Below are 17674 nucleotides of genomic sequence, written 5' to 3' on the forward strand. Positions count from 1 at the left end.
TCTCTTCCTTCACCATCTCCTGTTTTCAGAATGAGATTTTCACTCTGCAGCGGAAACGAGGTACTGGCAGAAGTAAAGCTGTGAGTACCGGACGTGAGTCGTGCTTTGGTAGAGCACTTGCCTGCGAAAGGCAAAGGTCCCGAGTTCGAGTCTCGGTCGGGCAAACAGTTTTAATCTGCCAGGAAGTTTCATCTCCTGTTTTGTTCACCTTGACATATTTCTACCAAAAAGACTACCCCAATGGATCCACTGCTTATATTTAACACACAGTAAATTCAGTTCAAATATTTCCTTAACACAGGATGTGCATTGACGAGCTTGAATTAATCAGAAAAATATAAACAGATACTAACCATTCCACAGCTCTTACAAAATACTTGCATTAAGTAATCATCAAAGCTACTTTTTGTACAGCAAGAGGACTAACAGTCAAAATGGTGCTACATGCTACAGGCAGTGCAATACAATTTATTTTACTCATTGCTACAGCAATAAATGTACTTATAAAAATATTCAGACTTAGACTATAATCAAATACAGAGAGAGAAAATATTCTAACTAAAGAGATATAGCAGCCATAGGCAGAAACAAATAAAAAAACTGATACTAATCTTAGCTTTGAGGACCAAAAGTTTCTTCATCTGGAAAATGTAAAAAGAGAAATGAGACTGTTCAAGAATTAAGGATGAAAATTCAGGATCTTGAGTCAAGGAAGATGGATGGTTAAATGAATGAAAAAACTAGACTGGACATGATGAAATTGAGTTGCGAAAGAGCAGCAGATGATGTAATTTTAAATGCTGAGAAATAAGATCTCTTCAAGAGGAGCCACCAAAAGGTCAAATAAGTGAAAAACAAGCTGAAAATACCGGTAAATGGGCTAAAATGGCGGCAAATAGATAAACGAAACAGAAAGATAGTGCTGAAGAACAGGCAACCAAACAACCACAACAACAACAACAATAATAATAACAGCACATTGTAGCAATATATAATAGCAGTCCCACAACATCTGGAGGAAGATTTTCCACTAACAGAACAATAAATTCATGAAGCCATCAAATCATTCCAACACTTCAAAGCAAAAAATGAAGACTCCACTACAGAAAAATTATTGAAATAGTCAGAAGACACAAATGATCTACGACTGCTGTTTGAGAACATTTGGAAAGCTGAAGAGATTATGGAAAGCATTAATCCACAGCTATGAAAAAAAGGGGACACACAAAATGTCAACAATTGCAGAGATGCCTCACTTCTGCCAGTGGTATACAAAATATTATCAAAAATTCTCTGGACAGAGTTGTAGAAACTTTAGACAAATAACTGGGAGAATCTCAAGGAGCTCTAGAAAGGGAAGACCCTGCACAGAGCAGATGTTTATTAGAAAATTGATAATTCTCCACATACTGTTAATCACCAAACCTATAATAGTATCATGTATTGGTTTCAAGAAAACATTTGATTTGGTAGGCAGAGAAATTATAGGTAAAATCATCAAAGAATTTTGTGTTAAAGCAAACATAATCCTCAAAACACTAGCAAATAGGATGGCAGAAGCTAAATTTATGGGAGAAGTATCTCAACCATTTGAAATAAAAACTGATGTTAGACAAGGGGACAGTTTATCACCTTTACTGTACACTGCATTCTAGAAAAAATAGAAAGTATCTGGAATTTGGAGAAAAAAAAATCACAAAATTGAACCAATAATTTTAGGATGAAAAACAAATGGAATTAAGGTAAACTGCCTGGCTTCTGCAGATGATTCTGATATACTTTCAAAAAATCTGGCAGACAGTTATTGAAAGAAATCTTTTGGAAGAAATAGCAAAGGGAGCTGGTCCCAAAATTTCAGCCGAAAAAACAACATTGATGACAATTTCAAACAATGCATCAACACTCTTAGAAAAACAAAAATGTAAAATAGCATTAGGAAGTAAATTTAAATATATTGGACAAACTGTACAACAAAATGGACTAGAAGAATTAACAGTAGATGCAAGAGTCAGAAAACTGGAGAGAGCAAATTGTTTGACAAAGGATATTTACAACAAGAAATGTACAACTAAAAAAACAAAACTAAGACACTATCCCACAGTGGTATGACCAGGATGTTTATATGGTTGAGGATGCCTAATGATGAACTATAAGCTGGACAGAACAGAGGTTCCTCAAAGGAGCATTATTAGAAAATAATGGTTGCAATACAAGCTACAGATGGCTGGAAAATGAGAAGTAATGAGGAGATCTACACAAATTTTGAGAAAATATCAGAAGTAATGGCTAAAAGAAGATTAATCTTTTTTAGAGACCTCTACTGAATGAGTAGTTCTGGAAGAAGGAATCAATGATAGCATGGATTACAGAAATAAGAAAGAAACAACATCAAACAATCAGAAATAATAGAAAGAAACCTTTTTACAGATAAAATACTGAATTTAAAAGGATCATCACCTCTCCAAGATCAAAATTAATTTCATCCCTCTCAATAAGACCATGAAAACCGGAAATAAAATTCATAAATATGATATTGCGAAGCTCAAAATCAATCAAAACATATTGGAACAATGCCACCAGTAACTGACAGTTGAATCCCATAAATGGGCAGACATTGACTCCATGATCCAACAAGCAGCTAATACTAAAATCCTGACAGCTAAAAAGAGGAATCATACATGGTGGAATGAGGTTTGTGGTGAGGTGGTGGGCCAAACAGCAAGTGCATGGAAAAAGTGGAACTCTACCAGGAGACCTGATGATTTTGATGTATTCCATGAAGTTCGAAAATATGCAGCCAGAACTCTACGAAGGGCTAAGCAGTTGCATGAGAAACAGCAGTTATAACAGATCGATCAGCGTTTCCAGATAAACAATGTCAGAGACTTCTATCAGACGTTCAAATCGAATTTGAAAGGATAGCAAGCCCCTAGTTTTTGTTTTAGAGACGAAAATGGAAAGCTCAGTGTTGTGTACATAGTTCCACATATTCAGCGCGTACACAAATTTCCCACTAGAGTGAGCCCCGCTAAGCACAACAGCGCAGGCGCAGCACTCGTCCATCTCCGCACTACGAGATGGCGCTGCCACAGAGACGGACCAAATTCTGCTTCCGCCGATCCACGTATTAATATGTAACACAGCCAATGAGATTGCTGCTAAGATAGAACACTTTCTCCTCGCGCATCACACTCGCGCAGTGATACATGAACGTGCGAGGTATTATAACGAGTGTAAAGACCTTCGACCAGTCAGTCTGCATTTGTCTGCACCAGTCTGCATTAGTCTGTACCAGTCTGCATAGTCTGTACCAGTCTGTACGAGTTCTACAATTGTCTGTACCAGTCCATAGTCAAGATTCAGTCTGCGCCTAATAAGATTACCATATTCCTGTACATTGCCATGAAGATAAATGTATAGACACTTTCGTCAAGTACCCGAGATATATGTGAGAATAAGATTAATGTATCAATACCAAAGGAACTTCAGATTGTCAATTGTAAATAGCATCCAGAACCAAGTTAAGTAATTTTTATATTTGTTATTATTTTAATAAATGTATGTGAAAATTAATCAAGTTCTGTTTAAAGTTGGTCACCGTCAATCTGCTACTCTCAGCGTGCAAGTGGCATTTCTATCGTCTGACCTAATGGCAGAAGATAAATACGCCATGATAAGACCACGAGACATATTGCTGACACTCGCTTACTTTGTTAGAGCAACAAGTCAAATAATCTGATGGTGTGTGCACTGAAGGTCTTACAGTACACACACCACACTCGGCCTGACCAACAAAAAAACTGCAAGATAATGTCTCGTTACTTTGAAAACCTACTTAATTGTGATGAACCGAAAGAAAGATTCCCTGTATGTGCCCCAATCCACAAACTACCCCTCATCTCCATCTAGTAAAGAGGAGACCAAAGAGATCATCAACAACTTTAAGAATAATAAGGCAGCTGGAGAGGATTCAATAGTCGTGGAACTACTAAAGCTGGCAAATAATGAAACTCTAGATATACTAGTCCAACTTTTTGAGGAGATCTGGAGAGCTAGGATGATACCAACTGAATGGCAGTCAGCTTTAATCCATCGTCTACACAAAAAAGGTGATAAATAGAATGTCAATAACTATAGGGGTACCTCTTTAGTATCTGTTCCATATAAGATTCTCTCGAAAGTGATACAGAATAGAATAGAAGATCATTGTAACCAACTGATTGGGGACTATCAAGCTGGTTTCCAAAAGGGTGATTCTTGCGCAGAACAGATCTTTAACCTGAAGAACATCATGAGGTACAAAAAAAATTGGAAGAAATAACTATGTGGTCATGTTTGTTGATTTTCAGAAAGTATATGACTCCATCGACTGACATGCATTAATGAATATTTTGGAAAAGTTTGGGGTGGATAATACATCAAGAAAGCTGATCAAACAAACTCTTGCTAACACAGTGTCGAAAATTAAACTTATGGGTGAGGTATCTGAACCCTTTACAATCAGAACGGACATAAGACGAGGAGATGGACTATCCCTCTCCTTTTCAATTGTGTCTTGGAAAAGGTCATTCGAGAGTGGAGAAAGTTATTAGCCCAAGAAGAAACAAATGAAGAGTGGTTCAGACTTGGTCCTAAGAACAAAGGGGTGTGCATTGACTGCTTAGATTTTGCGGCTGACCTGGCCATTTTTGCTAACAACATAGAGTCAGCAATCAACAAGATAAATAGGCTGTCAGAAATTGATGAAAAAAGTTAGACTCCAGATCTCTATTCAAAAGACAAAATATATGACGAACATCTGTGACGGACCTGAATGGAAGATAACCAACCTGGGAAAAAATCGGATGAGTTAAGAATTTCAGGTATCTCGGTGAAGTCATCCACCAGGAGAATGGATTAAAAGAAGAAGCAATTGTCGGGATGAGGAAGTTAGACCAAGCATACCAACTGACAAAGAATACTTATAACAAAAAGTCTATGAGTATATGGGCCAAGTTCCAACATTATAATACAGTTGTACAACCTGAGGGCTTATAAGCATCCAAAACTTTGACCACGAATAGACAAGGTCAAGCTGAGTGGCTGGAAAAGCGTGAGTGTAGGATATTAAGGAAAATCCTAAGGTAATAGATGGGTCGATGGACAATGACGAATGAGAGCAAATGAGGACACGTGCAGTGAGACAGAACCTATCACAGCATCCATTACAAAGAAATGATTGTTATTTTATGGTCATCTCATGAAAATGGACGGTGATTGACTAACAAAAAGAATACGGAGTTTCATCCTATCTAAGAAAACGAGGCCGAGATGGTTCAAAGAATGTGAAAAAGATCTTAAGCAGATTGGTATCTCAGAGAGAAATTCCTGAAAGGAACAAATTTAGAAGATTGGTGACCAACTACCAAGGTTTTAACATGGCATCAACATCCGAAAGACAGTGAGGACCATTATCTGAAGAGCATAAAAAGGCACTTCTTGCAGGGGCTCAGAAGATACTGGCAGGAAGTCAAAGCTGGAGCAAGAACAAGACCTGGACACTAGAGTGAAGTCGGTTGTTACCACGCAGTCCGTAGAGACTCACCTCAATAAAAAAAATAAGTAAATAAAAATAAAAGGCTTTCAATGCAGAAGAAATAGGGGATTGAGAACAACACGAATAGAATAAAGGGGGAAAAACATGAGGAGGAGATGGACGAGTACTGGAAAAACAGGAGACGACAAGGGAAGAAGAAGAAGTGAAGTTATTACATGACGAGAGATGGTGATTGGATTTGATTTGATTCAGTTTTCATTACATACACTGAAAAAATGAGATGATTCTCGAGGGTGTGGAACATGTCAGAATGTATAACACAAAACATTTTAATATAATGAATACTTCCCTGATCATTTGTCACGAGATTGTCAAAATAGGTGAATACAATACAGTAAACTGGAAAAGCTAATATTTACAGAATTAATACACTGTCAGAATGAAACATTGTTATGCACTATTAATAAATTTATCATACACAAAATACTTAATATTGACTGTTGCAACCAAGTGCTGTCAAATCTTAAATCTAACATATTTTTACTTAAGCTGGCCTTTCAGTCTCTGTTAGGATATTCATCTATAGAGTAGAAGGCATTGCCTATCAAAAAGTCATTCAAACTCTGTTTAAACTGTGCTTTATCTGAAACCAAGTTTTTAATGGGTGCTGGTAATTTATTGAAAATGTGTGTTCCTGAATATTGGACCCCCTTTTGGACCAACATAAGTGATTTTAGGTCTTTATGTAGATTGTTCTTATTCCTAGTATTGATAATATGTATTGAGCTATTTGTTGGAAATATAGATATGTAACTTGCAACAAATTTCATTAAGGAGTAAGTATACTGAGAAGCAATGGTCGGAATTCAAAGTTCCTTGAATAGGTTCTACACAATGTTCTTCAAAGACTGGTCCCAGATACTCCATTGCACCATTCACCGAACCTGATAACCCCGAGCCGTCAGTAATAAAAATTAAGTCTTGCTTAAGAGATTTACAACACTACATGCACTTGTTACCAAAGCCTCATCTACTTTTAGAGCTATCTGTTCCACTTCCTTTTTGGCCCCACTTCTATCTGTCTTCACTATATCCCATACAGTTCTTATTTTGTTGATACAATTATCTTTTTCTCTTAATAAAGCTACTTCAATTTCTGGATTACTTGATTCAATATTTTGCAGTATTCTTTGTAATGCATTACAATGCTAATATCAGAAATGTTCCTAGATAGTAGATACAGTCTCCTTTTTCCCCACATGATATCTTTATTCCTTGTGTAATCCATGGTTTATCTTTTGACTTCTGTGTGATTTGAGTTACGTTTAGGGGAAAACAATTTTCAAAAGAGGAGGTAACTTTATTAATAAATGCTTTGTATTTTCCATTTGAGTCAGGTAAACATCTCTCCAGTTCATGTCTTTGAGCAATTTCCTGAATTCCTCAATTTCTGGCTTATTTATTATCCTCCTGTACTCAGATTTAATATTTTTTTTATCCTGACAAGTTTCAACATTTAACACAGGATGCTGCACGTTGTGATCAGATAGTCCATTTACTATTGGTTTTGTGATATGACTTTTTTCCCCTAGATTTGTTCATAAAGATATTATCAATAGCAGTCTCAGAGCATTTACATATCCTAGCTGCAAAGTTCACAATAGGAACTAAGTTGAATGATAGTGTTAAAAACACCAGCAACCACTATTTCCTCTTTTTTTTTTTTTTTTTTTTTTTTTTTTTTTTTTTTTTTTTTTTTTTTTACACACACAAGCCATTCCTTTCGCTTTGTGAAATGAAGCACTGCCTAGTTCCAAAACACAGGACTACTATGAAAAGGTGAAATGTTCTCAGAGTGCTACATGTATGATAGTAAATGTAATCAGCACTATAGTTGTTTTCTGAGTAGTTATGCTGTGTGTGTTTCATTCAATCAGATGAAATGGAATAAAATCATCTATTTATTTATTTGGGCTCTTTATCACCAAGATACATTCAATGTTGGTTGAGGTTTATCTTTTGAATTCACTCCAGTGTAGATTGTCAAAATTTTATCAGTTGTCAAAGTACTTGTAACACAGTTTTCGAATTTACTGCCATCCAGGAAAGTCTCGCACTCAAATTATTCTCAGAGACTGAGAGCTGGCTGAAACCCAGAGTTGAAAGCTCTGACATATTTAGTGATTAATGGAATATATATCGGAAAGGCAGGTTAGACACTGTAGGAGAGGGAGTGTCCATTGTCTCTATTGAGGTCAAAGCTGATTGTGACAGTGAAGTTATCTGGTTGCATATAACAAGTCTACGTGAAATCAAGTTAATTAATGAATGTTTTAATCAGCCACCCGGTTCTGCTATGACAGTTTTGGAGCCATTCACAGAAAGTCTACAGACAGTAGCACGTCAATACCTAGATCATGCAATACTAGTTGGAGGTTAATTTAGCCTACTGAGTATAGATGGTAGCCTATGGCTTCATTGCAGGGGGTGCAGTCAATCTTGTGAAGCACTTTTGAATGTGGTTTTCAAAAATTGTCTTGAGCACCTAGTTTGGCATGCCACATGCAATGGAAATATCTTAGACCTTGTAGTTACAAACAGGCCAGATATCATCAATGACTTCAGCATAGAAATGGGGATTAATAATCATGATAACATCATAATAACTAAGGTTACAAAAATTAATAAATCAGTCAAAAAGGCTAGGAAAACGTTCATGCCAGAAAGAGCAGATAAGCAGATGTTAGCATCTCACTTAGACAGAACTGACATCACTTAGTTCCATTAAGATGGACGTAGAGAGATTATGGTCAAAGCTTAAACAGATCGTGAATTGCACTCTCAACAAGTCTGTACCTAGTAAACGAATTAAGGATGCAAAAGAGCCACTGTGGTTTAACAATGAAATTCGGAAAATACTGAGGAAGGAAAAGCTACTGCACTCTTGGTTCAAAAGAGAATGCCAAATGGCAACAAGGAAAGGTTACTACCACTGTCATACCTCAGCAAAAGATCTGGCTGAGAAGCAGGGGAAATTATTGTCCTATGTAAAATCACTAAGTGAGTCAAAGGTTTCCATCATGTCACTTGACCAGTCTGGTGTGGCAGTAGGAGATAAATGTTTTAAATTTTACATTTAAGAAATAATTCATGCAAGAGAATCATATAAACATACCGTCATTTGACAATAGCACAAAGACACCTAACAACAATCACCTGTAAACATGTGCCATGTCAGTGCTCTTGGAAGAGAGCTGTGGCAGTGACACGGCTCTGTTGTTGTTCCTGTGTAGTGATCTGCAAAGACGGGGGGGGGGGACGGGTAGAGATTCAAGCAGTGATGAAGTACTTCATAAAGATAGGTATAAAAGCGAAGGACATTCATGCCGATTTCCAGAATACACCAGGGGCTCTGCTCCTTTGTCTTCAACTGTTGCCAAGTGGATAAATGAATTTAAATTTGGTCAGGAGAGCTTAGATGATGATCATCCATGAATAGGTCAGCCAAGATGTGTCACTACTCTAGAAATCATCGCAAAAGTGCGCATAATGATCAAGGAGGATAACCAATTTAGAGTGCATGAAATTGCTCACGCTTGCCAGATGTCATCTGAAAGGTATTCACAAGATGGGTGCCGCGACTCTTGATGCTGGGTCAAAAACACATGAGAATGGACATATCACAACAATGTTTGGCCTGTTTTAGGAGAAACAAACAAGAACTTTTGTGCTGGTTTGTGACCACGAGGAAACTTTGGTTTACTACTATACCCCAGAGACAAAGCAACAATCAAAGCATTGGAAACATGCTGAATCTCCGCCGCCAAACTCCTTCAGCGGGGAAGGACATGGCGTCAGTGTTCTGGGATGCGCCACCAAATTCCTTCAGCGGGGAAGATCATGGCATCAGTGTTCTGGGATGAGAAGGGGATTCTGTTTGTACTTTATCTCCCCACTGGGCAAACAATTACTGGAGAATACTATGCTAACCTTCTGGACAAATTGCAACAAAAGATATGAGAAAAAGGCCAGGTTTAATAAGGAAGAAAGTCATCTAGCATCAAGCCAATGCACGCTCGCACGCATGTGCCATCGCCATGGTAAAATTACACAAACTAAGGTATGAATTGTTGCCACACGTGCCTCTTCCCTAAACTGAAAATTTTTCTTTGTGGATGAAGATTCACTTAAATTAAGAATTGATAGCCTGAGTTGACAACTATTTTGTAGGCCTGGAGGAAAATCATTGTCGAGATGGGATCAAGGTATTGGAACACTGTTGGACCAAGTGAATTAATCTACAAGCAGGGTACATTGAAAAACAAAAAAGTTTCAGTGACATAAGTACTTTTTTTCTATTCTGTTTCAAGAACTTTTCAAACCACCCTCGTAAGCATCCCTGACACCTGAAATAATTAAAAACAAATAAGTCACCAGTTGCAGATGGAATCTCAATTTGGTTTTACAAACAGTGCTATATGGCACTAGACCCTTACTTAGCTTGTATTTATTGTGAATCTCTCACCCAGCAGAAAGACCTAAGCAACTGGGGAAAAAATACAGAGGCGTCTCCTGTATGTACGAAGGGCGAAAGAACAGACCCGCGAAATTACAGACCAATACCCGTAACATCAGTTTGCTGCAGAATTCTTGAACATATTCTGGGTTTGAATCTAATCAGTTTCACAGAGACCAATAAGTTTATGTCCACAAATCAGTACAAAGCATCACTCATGGGCAACTCAGCATGCCCTTTTGTCATACAATGTCTGTTCAAAAAATTCCAGAACTTTGTCCACAAAATTTTCTATGCTTATCTTTTAGTTACTATGGATTGTCTCCTTCAAAATACTCTACTCCAAAATTGATACACTGCTCCCAATATCATTTCCACTTCCAGGAGCAGTCTTGACACACATCTTGCTGGGTCGCATAAAGTGCCGTCTGCGAATTTTCTTTTATCTCATCTACCATTGCAAAACTTCATCCTTTTCACCTTTGGAAATAAAAAGAAGTCTGCAGGGGTCATACTATTCTCACAAGGAACATCTCAGTCTCATTTGTAAGATCCAAAAAGTTTTTTTGGTCTTGACTCATGAGTGTGGAATGAACTTGACGGCAACACAATGCATTCCAAGATGCTGTGTCATTTCATAACATGATCCAATTGAAATGTTACATTCTTCTACAATCTCTCGGACAGTGAATCTTCGACTGGCACACACAATTTCGTTGACGTTCCTGACACAAGCATCATCAGTGGACATCTAAGAGCGTCCTGAACAAGGATCATGTTTGACTTTTGTAAAGCCATTTTTAAAACGTGTGAATAATATGTAACACCGAGTATGGCTTAAGTACTCATCGCTATAGGCTCCCAGCATCATTTGGTGTGTCTCTGTAAAGGTTTTCTTGAGTTTCACACAAAATTTAATGCAGATGCATTGCTCCTCTAACTTTGCCATCACAAAATTCACAAACCCAGATTCCATATTTCTTGATTTCCGAGAAGCATTTGACATAATGACTCAATGCAGACTTTTAACAAAGGTACAAGCACATGGAATACATTCCCAGACATGTGAGTGGCTCAAAGACTTCTGAAGTAATAGGACCCACTACATTATCCCGACGGTGAGTGTCCATCAGTGACTGGGGTATCATTAGGATCGTTCCAGGGATGTGTGATAGGAGCACTATTACTCATATTTTCTATGTGCATAACTGATTTGATGGACAAAGTGGACAGTAATCTATGGTTGTTTGCTGATGATGTTGTGGTGTATGGAAGGTGTCATCGTTGAGTGATTTAGGAGGATAAAAGATGACCTGGACAAAGTTCCCAGTTGGTGTGATAAATGACAGCTAACCCTAAATGTAGAAAAATATAAGTTACTGCAGAGGAGTTGGAAAAACAAATCCATAATGCCAGAATCCAGCATTAGTAGTGTCATGAATGAAGAAGTCACATTGTTTCAATATCTGGACGTAACATTGCAATGCGATATGAAATGGAACAAACGTGTGAGGGTCATGGTAGGGAAGGCGAATAATCATCTTTTGTTTGTTGGGTGGATTTTACTACAGTGTGGCTCAGCTGTGATGGACATCACATATAGGATGCTAGTGTGATCTCTTCTTGAGTACAGTTTGAGTGTCTGGTATCCGCAAGGGGTCGAATTAAAGCAGACATTGAGGTAATTCAGAGGCAGGATACTAGATTTGTTAACAGTAGGTTGAAACAACAACATACAAGTATTATGGAGATGTTTCTGGAACTCAAATGGGAATCCCTGGAGGGATTTTGAGGAACACTGTGCTGACTGCAGAACAATTCTGCTTGCACCAACATACATTATGCGTAAGGACCACAAAGATAAGAGACAACAAATTAGGACTCCTAGAGAGGCATATAGACATTCACTTTTTCCTCACTCAATTGGCAGATGGAACGGGAAAGGAACTGACTACAGTTGAAATAAAATTACTTGATAGTTGGCACTTCAAACGCCAATAAGAGTAGTCAGCGTCACGCTTGAACTGTCTGCTGTTGCCAAACTCCACCAAAATTGGCCAGTCACTTCCAATTCCTGGTTCAGCATTCTTTCTTGATGTATTTGTATCCCGAATTACGAGCCCGACACTTTTATTATGTATTTCATGACACGCGATAGCTACACCAAAAACAACACACATTAACAATGCTAATGAAAGACACACATTTCATTCATAGCACTAACCAAACACTACTGAATAACTCAGCACAAGGTGTGATTCAGTATCATACATATAGTTATCATATTCACAGAGATCATCTTACATTAGATAAGCTTTTCACTACACTGCGTGAAACTGAAATTTTTAAGGTTGCAATTCATAGTTGCAACTGGGTCACTACATTCACATATATAAATACTTCATGCAGTGCTGTGGCATAGCACAATGGTTGGCAGATTAATCTAATATGTAGCATGTTGTAGGTTTGAATCTCATCAATGTAGCAAAATTTTTATTTTTAAATCTAACCAAAAGAGTGTGATTATTATTTTCATTCAATTAATTGGTTTAAATATATTTTTTTCTATTTTTAATAATTTGCTGCATCATTTTTCATCATTGTTTTGACTGTTCTATTTGGTCTTATTTTTCTTCCTGTCATTATTTCTTCATTTGGAATCTGCCTCAGTCATCTATAATCCACGACCAAGTGCCCACATGGACTGTTCACTGGTTTCTAACATGGCAGCATGTGCAGCTAGTGTAAGGATAGTTACAGGTAACAAATGACATGGAGAAATTTCAATTTGCTTTCAGCCCTGAAATTGAGTTTTTGTTGTCGTGAGTTTACCCTTAAGGGTTAGCTTTAATTGCCATGAACAAAGCGATCATGATATTAGTACTGCTGCAGACTGTTGACCACAATTTTCTCGGCTGGGTTAGGACACAAGTTTACAGTCAGGGATACAAAACGGGTCGTCTGCCCCAGTTCAGTCACTGGTCACTTTAAATCAATAATCGACAGAGTATCCAACATTTCTGACATACCTTGCACCAGCCACTAGAAAAATTGCTCTGTGTTAAACATTTAACATAATTTGTGAAGTGAGCTGCTTGTTTGTTGTCACCTGTAACCAAACGGTAGCTGGTAGCCAATGTGGCAACATTGTTGCAGCAAGTGATTGATGTCAACTATCAAGTAATTTTATTTAGACTATTGTAGTGAGACAGGGTACCTTCTGCCATGCACCATATGGTGGCTAGTGGAGTATGTATGTAGATGTGGAATCACATCCCATCTGGAAAGTCAGCCCTTGATCTGCAGTTCTGGGTAACTTTCTCAAAATCTACCCTTTTTCCTAGACCTATCCTTCACCCCTCTTCCTTCCACTTCAACCCTTCTGCCTGAAGAATGAGCTACTGGCTCTGAAGCTCGCCTAATTATAATCTTCTTTTATGTGTGTGTTCTGCCGCCACTTAGCAAGTAGGTTGTTTATCTATCCAATTCAATTATCATGTAAACAAAAGCTGCATTTAACACACCAAGTCTCTTTTACCAATCACTTTTAATATGTCCTACAGAATGTACTGTCTATCCTGTCCTTTTTTGAGATTACTGTTTTGTTGTACTTTTCTACAGGCATCATCTTACTTATTAGGAGTCAGTTCCTTCATGTTGTTGTTGTTGTTGTGGTCTTCAGTCCTGAGACTGGTTTGATGCAGCTCTCCATGCTACTCTATCCTGTGCAAGCTTCTTCATCTCCCAGTACCTACTGCAACCTACATCCTTCTGAATCTGCTTAGTGTATTCATCTCTTGGTCTCCCTCTACGATTTTTACCCTCCACGCTGCCCTCCAATGCTAAATTTGTGATCCCTTGATGCCTCAAAACATGTCCTACCAACCGATCTCTTCTTCTAGTCAAGTTGAAGAGCTGCATGTCCTCGGGAAAAATTATGGCTGTAGTTTCCCCTTGCTTTCAGCCGTTCGCAGTACCAGCACAGCAAGGTGTTTTGGTTAATGTTACATGGCCAGATCAGTCAATCATCCAGACTGTTGCCCCTGCAACTACTGAAAAGGCTGCTGCCCCTCTTCAGGAACCACATGTTTATCTGGCCTCTCAACAGAAACCCCTCCGTTGTGGTTGCACCTACGGTACGGCCATCTGTATCGCTGAGGCACGCAAGCCTCCCCACCAACGGTAAGGTCCATGGTTCATGGGGGGAGTTCCTTCATAGTCAACAGTTAAGTAATGGGTGGCTGAATTCATATGTGGCATATGTCTCTGTAAGATGACTCATGAACTACTTCCTAGAATTACAATCAAATATGAAAATGGTGAGAAAGAACACAGTGTGATATTGCAAGATCAGTAATTAAAAAGATGTGCAAAACAGTTGATGCCGTGGCCATACCAGAAAGTGAGTGGCATGTCTGTTGAAGCCTGACTACAACCTAATGTGAAAAACAATTTGGGACAATCTGACACACAACTGATTCTATGCACCAATCTGTTCCCGTGGATGAAATGAAACAGCAGTTGCACAAAAATAGCCAAGGTGACTTAATCGGAGAGAAAGAGTGGTCATTGTTTTCTAGGATGCAAAAGGGATTGTATTTTAGATTAGCTTGCAAGACTGAAACAATACCTCACAAATACTATGCAAGTATTCTGACTCAACCGGATGAAAAAATATGGAGCCAAGACCCAGGGGGAAAAAAAAGTTTATCATCAGTGAAATGCATATGGTCACAAAGGCACTTTCACAATAGGAAAACTGGGAGTTTCAAGTGTGAAGTCTTCAAATATCTATTCCATTCTCCAATTTTTTCACATTCTGACTTTAGCTTCCTCTTCTTTTCTTTTTGTATGAATGATTCACTTAAGACTACATGCGTCACAGCTCAAAACCGCTTTGTGAGTCAACAACTGGATATGTTTTCACTGCTCTGTCTCTTGTAACTCCGTTGGACATGGAGGTAGCAAATGAGGATGCTGTGCTGTCAGAGTGACCTGAAGTCATATCCGATGCTGCCCCAAACGCCCTCTCCCTATGTCGTTGTCATACTCACTGACAACTGTCATCGCGGGTCTTGTAGAATGTGACTCACTGCTGATCACATGACAGGTGCAGGTGTGAAAGGGTTACAATGTGCTCGGCGTACTTGCAGCAATTCTCCCATGGGCTCGTCAGACACGGTCAACCGGAAGCTTGCTGACAAGCAAACCGCCCTTACGTACCCAAGCAGTCCAACATGGGGACACTACCACATCTGAATGTCTCACAAATCTGCATACTGCATAATTCAATCAGCCTGGCAAATGGAGACACACAATTAGGCCCCTTCAAATTTTGGTACGTGCTGATAATGCTGACTCACAGAAGTACAGGGCATCTGTGTCCTTAACAGGGATCACTCGACATCTTACGCTCTTCACATCTCTTATAGCTCCTACCAGTCACGGTAACAATCCGAGACACAAACAAAGCTAATGCAATCTGGTGACCTTTTTATCCATTTCAGAGAGTTGCGACTCTCATAATTTACCACTGGTATGCACACTCGTGAAACTACGTTGCTTCAGGGAGCTTCCCTTTTTTTTCTTCAAGCAGTTTAGTTCTTTGAATCCATTTTTCTTGTAGCTCAGAATAATTATTTTATTGTGTAGCAAACTTACAGGCTAGCATTCTGGCCTGAGCTGTCTGAGTTGGTGGTCATGTGTGTGTGTGGTGTGCTTGCTTGTGTGAATGAATGGTGTGTATTTCTATTTCTTTTTCTGATGAAGGTTGTGGCCAAAAGCTTATGTGTAAGTGTCTTAACTGTGCCTGTCTGCATTTTAACGTGCCATCTTTATGGTAATTAGCACTCTATCTTTTCCTACACTGCTGATATTCCAACCTGTAGTTTCCATTGTTTGAACTTACGGTCTACTGTTTTATGTTGCAGTGCACTTCTACAAGTGTAATACACAAATGTTGCCTTAGGAAAGTGTCACAATAACATCCATGTCTACCGTTTGCTATTTTTTACGAAATAGCATGTCACACTCGAAATTTAACTTAGCCAATGAAATAAGTTTGAAGATTTATTGTGTGTAAGAGACACGAGGGCCCACTGTGTGGGAAATGTGGTAAGTTCTGTGCAGAGACGGAGTTATCCACAGACGCAGTAAGTCTTGGGAGCTATACAGGTGTTTAAACATCGCCACCTGCTGGGATGAGGGGCCACTTACTCTGAGGTGGCGCTGTGCCAGCAACGAGCTCGACCCATTGATTAGCACCACAGATGACAATGAGCAACCAGCTGCTTCTCTGTGCAGAGATATAAAATTTATCGATTTTGGACATCGGGTGACAATCTGTCACATGGAGAACAATGTTTACTCTGGCAATTTTAACACTAATCTAGTGTTCTGCAACATATTAATGTGAAATGTTGTCTATGATGTTGAAGAGTTTAAGTTAAACTGATATCTGAGAATTTGTTGTTTTTGTGGCACTATCCGGAAAATGGCCTCTCTTGCAGCTCCAAGCATAAATGTATAGTGAAGAAGAATAATTAGCACAGCACACTGGAACCGAGTAGGGATCCGGTTTACTGCTCGGCCATAAATTAGCATATTGTGAGTACACCAGAAGAGACGCTGTACACACTTGCATATACTACATGCACAAGTACAAGCATCGATCAAGCTACTGTGAAACTGCACTCTGTGTGACTCATCACTACATCAGAATACTGTAAATGTGGTGATTCCAATTTCGTAAGGTCTCTTCCTGTTTGTTTTCATCAGTTGGATCTTATTTTTCAAGTATGTGGGAATCCAATGAGCTGCCTGTTTGGATACATTCTTTCTGTATGTCCCACAAGTTGGATTCTTTGGAGACACATTGTAACAAGAGTTTTTAGGAATTTGCCTGGAGATTTCACACTGGGTTCTGTGTGATGTATTCCATCTTTTATTCTTGGACCTAAGATTTTTACTACAATTTTACATTCTTCTAATTCAGTTTGCTGTTTTCATGTCTTGTGTTGGACAAAGAGTCTCTCTCATGCATAAAGAAATTCTAATTTGATCACTGTTGTGCAATGTTAGATTTTAGAGTTCCAGGAAAAATACTTTTAGTTAACTGAGAGACAGTTTGTATTTTCTGAAGTCTGGATTCTATGCCTTCTTTTCATTATGATGTTCAGTGGTCTTTTTCACCTAATTATTTAAACTCTTTATCACCGAATACTATGTTGTTGCCTATATAAGTTCACCCAGTGCCATTTTGGTATCGTCCATTAATTTTTTATCCAGGTGAAATTATTAGTCCAATTTTCCTAGATTGCTCCCTTAATATTTCAATTTGCTTTAGCACATCAGTGATGTTTTTGTCAATTAGTATTACATCATCGGTATAGGTTACACAATATAATTCTATCTTTAAGTTTACGTTCTAGTCAGTGTAATAGTGCACCTGCTCTTCTCCATTATCTTACAATTTTCTTAGGGGCATAGTTGAATAGCAATGTGTTATGCCATCCCATTTTCATATACTTATGTCTGTCTTAAATTACACTGCTTGAAAAAAAGTGAGACACTCAGAAGGTGGGGAGAAAACAAATTGAAACATAGCTAATTTAGAGGGTATG

The 17674-nt window shown here is 38.4% G+C and overlaps 1 protein-coding gene across 1 annotated transcript in view; it reads right to left on the bottom strand.

The window, feature by feature from the left end:
* Positions 1–17674, bottom strand: part of LOC124621925 (molybdenum cofactor biosynthesis protein 1-like) — a 43490-nt gene that overhangs the window by 244 nt on the left and 25572 nt on the right. The gene's annotated exons all lie outside the window — the stretch shown is intronic.

The sequence above is a fragment of the Schistocerca americana genome, chromosome 7 (assembly GCF_021461395.2).
Source record: "Schistocerca americana isolate TAMUIC-IGC-003095 chromosome 7, iqSchAmer2.1, whole genome shotgun sequence".
Lineage (NCBI taxonomy): Eukaryota > Metazoa > Arthropoda > Insecta > Orthoptera > Acrididae > Schistocerca > Schistocerca americana.